This window comes from Talpa occidentalis, unplaced genomic scaffold (assembly GCF_014898055.3).
Source record: "Talpa occidentalis isolate TD23 unplaced genomic scaffold, MPIMG_talOcc4v2.1 talOcc4.7, whole genome shotgun sequence".
Lineage (NCBI taxonomy): Eukaryota > Metazoa > Chordata > Mammalia > Eulipotyphla > Talpidae > Talpa > Talpa occidentalis.
In genome coordinates, this window is record NW_023605083.1 from 119,998,112 (window position 1) to 120,007,878 (window position 9,767).

General features: G+C 57.8%; 1 long non-coding RNA gene across 1 annotated transcript; it reads right to left on the bottom strand.

Moving 5' to 3' along the window:
• Nucleotides 1-6,305: 6,305 nt before the first annotated feature.
• On the bottom strand, nt 6,306-7,945 carry LOC119232134 (uncharacterized). Its single transcript, XR_005122007.2, has 3 exons — nt 7,676-7,945; nt 7,231-7,359; nt 6,306-7,066 (listed from the first exon to the last, which is right to left on the bottom strand). It is a non-coding gene; the product is annotated as an uncharacterized LOC119232134 (long non-coding RNA).
• Between the last annotated feature and the right edge of the window lie 1,822 nt (nt 7,946-9,767).

Consider the following 9,767-nt stretch of genomic DNA (forward strand, 5'->3'; position numbering starts at 1 on the left):
TGGGGTATAGGCCAGAGGTGTGGGGGGGGTGAGAGGATTCACCAGAGACAGGGTAGGGAGCAGAACAGGTGGATCTACTGAAACACGCTGCTGAGGGGAGCAGTGGGATCGAACTCGTGCTGCAGTGGCTGTGGATAGCTTAATAATGCTGAGACTTAACCCCTTGTGCCACCAGGGAGGCCCCAAGCTTTGTCTTGAGGCCTGTTTCAAGGGACAGCAAGTTAATTAACCTTCCTTCCTCCCTCCAAAATCACTAAGGCCTCAGCCTAACAACACTATTTGTCCCCTGCCCTCAGATAACCAGCTGCATGTTGTGGGCAGGCCTCAGTTTCCCCACACCAATGACTCCCTTGTGCCTCTGCTCTTTGGTGAGTCTGTAGCCTGGGCCACAGTCCAGCAAGGCCATCCTTGCCAAAGGGCAGGCCCAGTCCAGCCCTCTTCCCCAGGTGGAAGGACAGAACTAGACCCAGCAGGCCTAGGAAGGCAGGGACAGAGCTCGCCACCCTCAGGGACAACCCCGCAGGACATTTCCACAAAGCTGTGAGGAGAGGAGAGCGCAGACACATGAGCGACACAGCAGGGCACCCCGCCTCAGCGGCACTGCAGGCCCACAGCCAGGGCCACGGCTTTCACCGAGGGCTGCACAGAGGTCCTCTTGACCAGGACTCCTCCTGCCTGGGCCTGTCCTCCACCCCCGGCAGGGAGAGGCCCCTGGCAGCCGAAGGGGCAGCGCCAGGCCCACGGCCCCCGCAGCTGTCAGCAGCTTGGCCCACATGGAGGACGGGAGAGTAAGAAGCAAGAGAGTCAGCCCCAGAGACTGCTGGGAGCCAAGTACAGTGGGGGAGTGCAAGAAGGGGATGTCCCAGGGAGACACTCCCAGGCTCACACCAGCCCCAGGCTTGCCGAATCCCAGAGGCCCTGGGTCTCCTCTGCCAGGATGCTGCCAAGCCCACATGTTTGCAGGTAGAGTAAGGCAGGCCCCAACTGGGATGTAAGCAACCAGGGTCCCCTAGAATGTTGATGTAAGGCGAGGGGTGTAGAGCTGAGGGCCCCTATACAGTTCGCCTTCGAAAGGTGCATGCTGATGCTGAGGAAGATCATATGAGCTGACCTTGACTCTACAGGCTCCCAAGCATTGTCATCCCCCAGGACAGAGCCCACCCTTGTCCACCTGGGGCATGGCTTGTACACAGCAGGTGCTCTATAAGTGCTCATTGAATTGTTGGGACAGAGACCAGGCTGGAGGCAGGGACCCAGGAAAGGAAAGGACCCACGTGGGTGAGGCCAGGGGAGTGAAGGCCCCAGAGTCTGGGTTGGCCTCCCAGCTGGGACCTTAGCTGGTGAGAAGAGGACCCCAAATATTTCAGGGGTCCCAAAGACCTCACTTCACCCCAGATCCCTGCCACTAGAGCACCTGTCAGCTCCTTTCCACAGACCCCGAGTCTACTCTCCTCTCACCTGCCCACAGCCTGGGGAGGGCACTGGCAGAGCCACCACAGGCCCCGGCCCCCCTCACCCTGATGGCCAGGCATTCCCCAGAAATGCACCCTCGCCCAGCCACACCTGCCCTCAGGCGGAAACTCTTCCTCCCCTGTTTCCTCAACCTCATCCTGTCCCCAGGCGCCAGGGCCGCCGGCCCAGATCCGCCCACTAATGATTTGTGTCTGGCTCCTGCAGAACATTCCTGGGGTTCCAGCAAGCCTCCTCCCAATTAAGAAAGTCAGAAGCGGGGTTCCCGCAGGCCCCCTGCACACCCCAGGGGTCAAGGGGTGCTCCCCTGCCCTGGGACAAGCAGGCTCAGCTACCTCCCTCTGACTGGTTTCTGAAAACCATCGGCCTGGGGTGAACCCAAGACGGGCTACAGACACCCCGGGACACCCCACCTTCCCAGGCACAGCCATAGTCCCTGTCTGGGCCCGTCCCTAAGAAGGATCCTGAGGTCCAAGTGCCCCGATGGGGCCAGGTGCGGGCTGGAGCCATGGGAATGGGTAGGGAGGACGCTCTCAAGGGGCGCCTGGGCCGAGGCAGGTGCGCATGGGAACTCCTGCAGCCTCCCACGCAGGAACCCTCCAGCGAGAGAGAGGGTGCCAAGTCAGAGACCCTGAAGGGGCTCCGGGCTCCTTCCTGCCTTCCAGGCCCTGCGCCCACTCTGCTCTCCACCTCATCCCCTTGCTCCTGGTTAATTCCCTCTCTTTGTGCCTCCTTCCATGTTTCATCCAGGGGCAGGTGAGGGGCTCCCTGAGAGGCTCTGTCTCTGCCCTCAGGTTGGACACGTGCTCAGGCTAGCCGCTGGGCCCCCTCGGACTCTACAGGTGAGCAGGAAACGCTCTAAGGTCACTGTGTCCGTCGACCTGACACAGCCCACGGAGGAGGGTACCTCGGCTCTTCGACTTGCTGCTGACCGCCTGGTCCACCACAGTACGACCCGCGCCCCTGGCCCACACAGGGGAGGAGGAGGATGGGGGTGGGGCGGCAAAGTCACAGGAAGAGGATCAGAGAGAAGAGCCAGGAGGGGAGGATCGGGGCAGAGGACCAGGGGTGGAGGTGCAGAGACGGAGCGCTAGGGATGGAAGAGCAGAGGAAGACCAGGCGGGAAGACCAGGGAGGAGGGGTGTGGACAGGCAAGAAGAGGCCGAGGGCCTTAGTGCCGAGGGCTCCCAGGGCAGCAAGGCCACAGGGGAAAGGCAGGTGGTCCCACGTTTCCAAGAGGGAAAACAGGGGAGCAGGGCAGGGTCACCTGCGCACAGGTCCGGGCTCCATGGATCACTCTGCCCACCCAGGGTGCCCCCTCATCTCTGACGCTGCCCCAACCCAGCAGCCAGGTGCAAGCTCCCTCCACTGAACTTCACAGCCCCCTTGTCCCTGCCTCTGCCCAGAACCCAGGAGTCCTGGAGACTGTTTACCTAACACTTCAGGTGTGATGTCCATGAAGGTTTTGGCAGGAGGAAGCACAACCCCTAATCTTCACAGCCCCTCAGATCAAGTGTGTTATCTGTGACTGTGACATCATGAAAACAGCTTGGGGGCCTCCCTGGTGGCGCAAGGGGTTAAGCACCGCACTACGAAGCAATCCGCAGCCTCTGCAGCATGAGTTCGATCCCCGGCCGGCCAGGGAACAACCCACATGGCACAGCAGACCTCTCCTGTCTCGCCTGCTGCTCCCCTCAGCAGTGTATTTCAGTCAATCTGCCTGTTCTGTTCCCTGCTCTGTCTCTGGTAGATCCTCTCCCCCCACCCCCGACACATCTCTGGCCTGTGCCCCAGCTCTTATGTGCATGAATAAATAAATCTTTTAGAAAAAAAAGGAAAAAGAAAAAGAAGGGCCTCCCCAGTGGCGCAGCGGTTGAGCACTGGGTTGCAAAGCTGCCAGCAGCCTCTGCAGCGCCGGTTCGATCCCCGGCCGCCTGGCAAGGGTCCCACATGGCGCGCAGGCCTCTCCTGCCGCACCCGCTGCTCCCCTCAGCAGTGTATTTCATCAGTCTGCCCGTTCTGCTCCCCGCTCTGGCTCTGGTGAATTCTCTCACCCTCCTGCACTTCTGCCTGTACCCAGTGCTTGTATAAATAAATAAATAAATCTTTAAAAAAGAAAAAGAAAGAAAAAGAAAAAAGAAAACAGCTTGGAACCCAGGTCCAAGGGCACAGCATCCATCCAGACTCCGGCCATGGGCAAGCCACATCCCTTCTCAGCCTCAGTACCCCGTGACTTCCATGACAAACTCTGCAAGCCTTCCACCAATGAGAGCCTGAGCTGGCACCCTGCCTGGCCTGTGCCTGTGACCCCCCCGGGGATGAAATGTGTCCTCCCTGTGCTGGGCAGAACAACAAACCCCAGATATGTCCCCATCCTAATCCCCAGACCTGTGACTATGTGCCTTACCCGGCAAAAAGGACTTTGCAGCTAGGAGGACATTAAGGCACTTGCCATGGGGTTTACACCAGAACAATCCACTGTAGAGGGAGGCAGGAGGGCTGGCATTGGAGGAGATGCGACAACAGAATCAGAGGGCCCAGCCATGCAGTCATGAGCCACGGAGGTGGGTGGACTCTGGAGAGGGTAACAAACAGGAGCCGTACGGCCCTGCCTCGTAAGACGCATTTTCAGATCTAACTTTCAGAACTGAAAGAGAATACGATGGGTGTCTCTAAGTCCCTAACGCTGTTTTTTGTTACAGCAGCAGTAGGAGGTGAATACACTCCCCCAGCCCATGGAGTGCTAGCCACTCTCACTTGTGTTAGAATTCGTTGGAGGTAGATCTGCTTTCCTTCTAGAATTATCCTTTGCAGTCAAAAGACAGCTTTCTGTTCCTCTCTGGAGCCATGATAAGGTCTAGCTCAGCACCCTGTGGCGCCTGTTGCATGGAGGCAGGCAGGAAGAGCCACGCTGGGCTTCACTCAGCACCATTCACTGCACGGCTGTCAGTGGGCCGGGTACTGAGTTTCAGCACTGAGTCAGCCAAGCCCTGCCCGGAATGCGCGCAGGTGTGAGCCAGAGTCCACCGCAACACAGTGCTGTTTGTGCAGTGATAAAGGTATGTGTGTACAAGCACCTGGGAGGAGCGACTCATTCAGACGGGGCTGCTGAGGACAGTTTCACAGGGAGGGACAACAAAGCTGGGTTTCGAAGCCAGGGCAGGGCTCTGCCGGGCCCTGGAGATGAGGTGAGAAAGAGCCAGGCAGAGGCGGGATGGCGCCTGGTGTGGAGGGACTCTGGGAGACTTGTAGTTGGACCGGTATTCCTGCTGGGATGCAACAGGAATGCTAAGGAAACAGACCTCGGAGGGCAGCCCATTGGCTCCCTGTTAGTTGAGCACCTACTGTGTGCCCGGCCTCTCCTAGGCTCTGGGCAGATGGTGATGGACACACCAGACATCTTTGCTCTCCCGGAGCAGACATCCTAGCGGAAGAGAGGAGGAGTAATCAAATCAGAGAATAGGGCCTCCCCGGTGGCGCAGCAGTTGAGTGCTGGGTTGCGAAGCTGCCCGCAGCCTCTGCAGCGCCGGTTCGATCCCCGGCTGCTCCCCGGCCACCGGAGGAGGGTCCCACATGGCGCGCAGACCTCTCCTGCCGCCCGCTGCTCACCCTCAGCAGTGTGCTTCGGTCCTTCTGCCTGCTCTGCTCCCCGCTCTGGCTCTGGTGAATTCTCTCACCCTCCCGCGCTTCTGACTGTACCCAGTGCTTGTATAAACAAAACAAACAAACAAATAAAATAAATAAAACATGCCTTTATTTAAAAAAAAAAAAAGACATTGTTAAAAAAAAAAAAGAAAAAAAAATCAGAGAATGGTCTGTTCTCCGTGGAAACACAGGGAACTTGCCCCTGTGAAGGGAGAAAATGAATTAAGGAGGGAGCCGTCATGTAGGAGGAAGGGCATTTAGGCTGCGGTAACAGCTAGGGCAAAGGCCCTGAGGCCAGACCAAGGCACTCCTTTCCAGGGAACAGAAAAAGGGCTAGTGCAGCTGGGGTGGAGTAAGCAAGGGAGCGAGGGGGCCGGTAAGATCAGGAAGGAACAGGGCCCACCCCACAGAGCAACGGCTCTGGTTCCTGTGCACAGCAGCCGGGCCAGTCAGTGCTGAGAGACAGGACTGAGAACCGCGCTCACGGCCTGGTCAGCCAAGCCAAGATTCATCCTTTCCACGGTTTTTGCTTGTTTTACAGCTGTCTTCCCAGCGCCCAGCTGTGCCTGTGACTCTCCAAGGAGTACAGGAAGTGCTAAGCGTTTCCCAAATGAAGGCGCGACTTCCCGGAGACCATGTGGAACTACGGTTCCTCGGAACTCATTTTGGGAACCACAGAAGTAGGAGAGCCGGCTAGAATGAAGGCTGCAGGGGACGCACCATGAAGGAAGTACTGCAGAGTGGACTTAATCTTGCAGCGTGGGCAAAGCACTGCTGCCCTGTTTTGCTTTTAATATGCCTATATGTAAAGGTTCCAATGATACATAAGGAATGTTCTTGATCTCTCCCTTGCCTGTTTCCCAGTTATTTCTATCTCTTGGAGACCCCCCTCATTATTAAAGTCCATGGTCCCTGAGCTGTGACTTATTTACTCCTGATCCTACTGAACCCTCTGATTTCCAGGAGTTTTTTGTTTTTTGGGTTTTTTTTTTTTTTTGGTTTTGCAAACAGTGACTTGATAAACCTTGAACAGAAAGCAGGGCAAACTTCTGCAAATAGATCCTGAAGGGAAATTTTAGCAGTGGGATTACGGAGTTACAGAACGAGCCCACTGTTTATTGGGATAGTGTTGCCGTATTTTCTTCCAGAATGAAATGCAAATCTTTCTTTTTTCTTCCTTGCATGGTTTTTTTTTTTTTTTTTTCATTTTTTTCCACCATCCTCCTTCATGCCCTTCAACCCTTTCTCCCACCCCCTTCCTCTTAACTTCAGAAAACTCACTTGTTCGTCAGCGTCCACTAGTGTTTATATGTATTTTACTCTGTGGAATCGTCCACTGTACGTGTGTGTATATATTTATATATATAAATATATACACATATACATATACATATGTATGTATCCCTGAGTTCTACAAATATTGGCTCCCACCAACCCACCAGGAATGAGAATCACTTTCCCCTCACATCCGCAGTCTGGGGCCTCATCGAGGTCTGAGGGTTTGTCTGCTGTCCAGTGTCTTCTTGAGAGTTGAAAAGTCCTCGCTTGGCCTTCGGTTTCCGCTCCTCCGTTACTGGTGAGGCTGAGCGTGCTCCCCTGAATGGCTGGTCCCTTCTTGGTGTCTGTGAAGCTGCTGGTCCTAATCTCGACATGTGTTTCTGGCGGGGCCTTCTCCTTCCTGAGTCAGGGAAGGAGGCCTCTGGCACGTGAGTCGCAAATGCGTCTTCCCAGGTGATGGCAGCAGGATGACTCTGCATTTTCTGGGCTGAGCAGGTGGGTGGATTATGATACTGACCAGGCTGGAGAAGCCAGAGGGAAAAGCAGGGATCGAAGGAAGAAAACAACCCGCCAGTCAGCACTTAGGACTTCTTCACTCATCCAGATGCAGGCGGGGCCCGGGGCTCCTTCTCCCTGTTTCCCCAGAAACAGATTAGCAAGTGGAGCTTGGTAACTGTAGGGAGAGAGGGAGGGGTGGGTGAGTATCTTGAGTCTGAGGTGTCTCTGCCCACATGGACATGTCAGGCAGTGAAAAGAGGCATTCACAACAGAAGGGACTTCCCGGATGGGCAGGCCACATCTCTTCTGAGCCAGCCAGTGTCCAGCTGTGTCCATCACCTGGCTACATGGAAGTCCTTTGTGGCAGAAGACAAAGCTGAGACTGCTCCTGGGGCTTCTGGGATGTGCTGGCTCCTTGGATGAGGCAGGAGGCACAGGCCGCTGGACACCGGCCAAGAAAGTGCTCACCTAGAGGCAGGCGAGGGAAGCTGGGAGCCAGCGAGTTCAGGGAGACTGCAGAGGCAGAGCCAGGGGCTGCAGCACTGGGGAACCTTCTAGAAAAGCCAGCTGGCCCAGAGGAGGATCTCCAGTGCAGGGCAGCCCGACCAGTCACATTTCTGGGGGGCTGCAAGGTCACTACGTGGAGACAGGAGATGGAAACTGAGCAGGGGAGGGGAGACATGATTTAACCACAGGTCAACTTCAGAAAGGAATTCGGTCTTGAGCAGACAGGGCCTGACAGGGAGCAGGGGAAGGGGAGAAAGAGGACACTGTGGAGCCCCACCTCACAGGGTCGTTTCTTCTGTGCTTGGTAGCTCCGGTGGGGAAAGCCAGGAGGCTTCCCCGCAGGACGGCAGGATCCGCTGCTTTCCAAGAATGAGCCTCAGTCAAAACCGGGCTCTGGAGCCCGCAGGCGGGAGACTCAAATGTGTGGCGGCAGCGCCCTCTGCTGGCCGCTCTGGGTCGCGCACCTCCGCCCGGGCACCCCGCGAAAGGAGAGGGACGGGGACTGGACCCGCCCCGCGAAAGGAGAGGGACGGGGACTGGACGTTGATCCTGCCTCGGGCTTCGCGCCGGCCTCCTCAGCACCTGCAGCTCCTCCCCCGCGTTCCCAGGACCCCCACAGCGCCGGGTGTCCAGGCCGGGTCACGGCGTCCATTCTCCCGCCTCCCGGTCAATGAACCAAAATCCCCTTGTGACGTGACCTGTGTGACGTAGCGTGTCTCCCCCCCCCCCCCGTTCTCCATTCCAAAACAGAAACAAACACCCCTCCCTGCCTCCGGCTCGAAGCCCTCCCCTCGCCATCCCATTAAACTCCTCCCCTGCGGTTCTACTCAACGTCTCTCCCCAAAGTCGCCCTTTCTACCCAGCGGCCCCCGCCCCCCGCCCAGTTCTGAAGGGAGTCAAGGCCCTCTGCGCTCTTGGGGACCCCCTGGCTCCTGTGGGCGCACCCACCCAGGGCACCCCCGGCTCTGCTCACAGGACATGGCGCGCATCTGCGCGTGAGCCGCAGCGAGGGCCGGGGCACACACCTGTGCCCGCTGTGCCCTGCGCTTGTGTGCGCAGTGAGTGTGTCCAGGCCGCACCCCACTTCGTCCGGGGGACTGCGTGGGGCCCCGCGCCCGCGGAGGCGGCGCCGAGCAGGAGGGAGCCGCGTCCTCGCCCCCAGAGGGCAGCACTGAGCCGCCGGGCGCCCTGCGGACCCTCCCGGGAAGGGCCCGGCCACCGCCCGCGGGCCGCAAAGGCTGCGGATGCCCCAAGGACAGGGAGGGAGCACAGCCCCCTATCCAGGCCCTGCGCGCCCGCAGGACGGGGCGGGCGCGGGGAGAGGCTCGTCTGTTTCTGAAGGGGTGTCAGCTCCTGAAGCCTGCACACGCCTGTAGAGCCCTCAGTCTGCTCAGGATCACTGCTGTTTTCAACGAAGCGTGACCACACGCTCCCCTTCACTCAGCTCTTCTGGGCAAAATCCAGGCTCCGAGCTCCCCGGGCCTCCCCAGAACTCCAGGGGGGACCCTGAGTTTGGGAGGAGCCTGGGGGAAGGGGCCTGCCTCTCCTGACACCCCGGGGTCACCTCCCAGCCCCTGTAGGATAAGGTGCACGCTCTCACAGCTCTTGCACACTCACCATCTCGCACACTCACACCACAGCTCACATGCACGTTTGCACACTTTCAGACTCACACATGCATACGCAAACACATTCACACATATTTACACGCTCACACACAGCTCATGTACCCAGCCATGTGCTCACAGACAGCACAGTCACATGTGCAGGCTCATCCACACACATTCACACACTCACACTTGTAGCTCACACCCAACTCGAATCTTCATAGATTCTTACGCACTCATGCACATGCTCCCTCCCAGAGTCCCACATTCACACACCTACAGCCCTCATAGTCACACCCATACACACCCAGATTCAGGTTCACAATCACAGACACACACACTCAGATTCCTTTCACCCACACAGATGTATCCACGTTCACAGGCTCCCACTCACAGTGCAGACGTGTCAGCCTTGCACACCAATACACAGTCATGTTCCCACACTCACATGCCACAGGCATACACGCCTGCACACGTGTGCACACCCACACAGGACAGCATTGCTCTCACATGCTGGACCTCGGGCCATAAGAGGGAGAGAAGGCACTTGCAGTCTCCTTGACCCCAAGAGACTCTAGAATCTTCTGGGAGACCTGATCCCAAGGTGGAGGGTGTTTCTTCTCAGACTGGAGGAAGCAGGGCCCGGAGAGTGAGACAGCCTTTGCAGCCCTCAGGGAACTTCCCCAAATTCGAGCGCCCCTTCAGAGGCCACTGTCACTCACTGCCCTCCTGAGGGAGGCCCCGGGATAGGACGGCGGCCGT